Below are 1864 nucleotides of genomic sequence, written 5' to 3' on the forward strand. Positions count from 1 at the left end.
CTTCTATGCTAATTGGGCTGGCACGTGAAGTCCAACCGAGTCTGTGACTTAGCTGTGCAGAAGCTCCCTGGTCATCTGGATTGCCGGGCTGCATTCACTGGAGATGTTGTCCAGGGCACTGCAGCGACTGAGTTCCTTGCGAGCACACTGATGGTCGTCCGACTTGAATTAAATCAGCCTCATCGTTTCAATCAATGTAAATCTCCTTCCTGAAAGCACCTTAAGATTAAACTATAAAAAGTAGAAAAAGTTGGAAAAGAACAGCCTCGCCCCAGGGTGGGGGAAAGCTGGAGCTGGAAAAACTGCTCTCTCCTCAAATGCTTCTTCAGAACTCACTACATGGCAGAACAATGAAATTCACAATGGAACTTCTCATTGGTTAAGACTTTCTGCGGTGGTCACATGACCTATCCGGACATGTAAGAGAAGAACAGAGTAATAGTGAATCCAAACCAGATCAAGTTACTTAAACAATGTCATGATTATTACAGTAATTAAATCTGAGTACCAAGGTATTGTTTTGACACTTCACAGATGCTTTTTATAGTTATAAACGGAAAACGGGTGAAAAATAAATATTTTCAGGGTTAATAGATAAAACGTCCACAGGGTGGTGTTGCTGACCCACAGATAAATCTGATGGGAGTCTTTTGATGTTTTGTCTCGTCTTGTTTAACATCAGGGGCCCTTTGATGTTAAACAATGTTTATTCCAGTCTTATTCTGAAAGAGGTGATAAACAAATTAACTGGCGACAGGAAGTCTAGTCTTTGTTCAAAGGCCTAAGGGAGAAGTATCAGATGAGTTACAGGAACAGTAGTTTGACTGTCTCTTGTTGAGAAGATATTCACATTTCCGCTATATTCCACATTTAATTTACTGTATTGAAGTTTGAGGAAAAACATATAAGTGTGTTTAGTGAAGATATCCTAGTTTTATTTTGCAAAAAACAGCCAATAGAATTATCAGTAGAAAGTTTAATGGTCATCCAACAAATACATTATATCATCAGCTGAAATTATTAAAACTTTGATTTGARTGAATATTTTGCAGATCAAGCATAAAGCTGTTAAAAATGTTAACTTTGAATATTACAATTTTAATAAATTAATAAAATTTGTTAAAAGAAAGAGTCACTGTAACTTGAAGGGKACAAAGATTTTTTTAAAAACCTCCATTTTGGACGAGTTTAAAGGAGCTGCTGTGATTCAGGGAACAGGTTTGTGAAATAAATATAACACTTAAAAACTTCCACAACAATTTACATGTTTAAAAATATTTCTAAATGAAATTCNAGGAAGCAAGACAAAATGAAGGTACTTCCAGTGAGGAAGAAGGTGATGATGATCGATCCCACATTCATAAAGAAATAGGGGAACTGACTCAGGCTTTGAATGACATAAAAACTTATTGGGTCAAACCCCCGATTCAGAGCCAAAAAGAGTCGGAAACCAGAACACTGTGAACGCTTTGACCGAACAGTTTGAAAACACCCCCATCATTGAAGGCGAAAAAAAACATCGGAAATGTGACCGCAAACAGCGTCACACAGAACCAGAGACACCGAGACGAGGCCCGCTAGGCCCTCTCTCTGAGGAYACCCTGAAGATTTGAATGCAGAATGGTATAGTCCTGCATCAAACTGTGGGAGACCCATGGGCCATCTCAAGTGACAGACTGCTGATATTCACCGACCATAACTATAAAAGTTACAATGGGAAGTTCAGAAAAGCCCTGATAAAAACTGTGGGGCATGAATACCAGAGGGAGGTAAAGGAGTTAAGAGAAACCCACAAAAAAGATCCAGACCGACCCCAAATGACTAGTGGAGCAGGATTGGCCCACTATGGAATCATCCACGTCCC

The 1864-nt window shown here is 39.3% G+C and overlaps 1 long non-coding RNA gene across 1 annotated transcript; it reads right to left on the bottom strand.

Annotated features, from left to right (window-relative positions):
* Positions 1-168: 168 nt before the first annotated feature.
* LOC106530156 (uncharacterized) lies at positions 169-1299 on the bottom strand. The gene is made up of 2 exons (XR_001311734.1): positions 629-1299; positions 169-407 (listed from the first exon to the last, which is right to left on the bottom strand). It is a non-coding gene; the product is annotated as an uncharacterized LOC106530156 (long non-coding RNA).
* Positions 1300-1864: the final 565 nt, after the last annotated feature.

Source organism: Austrofundulus limnaeus, unplaced genomic scaffold, assembly GCF_001266775.1.
Source record: "Austrofundulus limnaeus strain Quisiro unplaced genomic scaffold, Austrofundulus_limnaeus-1.0 Scaffold495, whole genome shotgun sequence".
Classification (NCBI taxonomy): Eukaryota; Metazoa; Chordata; class Actinopteri; order Cyprinodontiformes; family Rivulidae; genus Austrofundulus; species Austrofundulus limnaeus.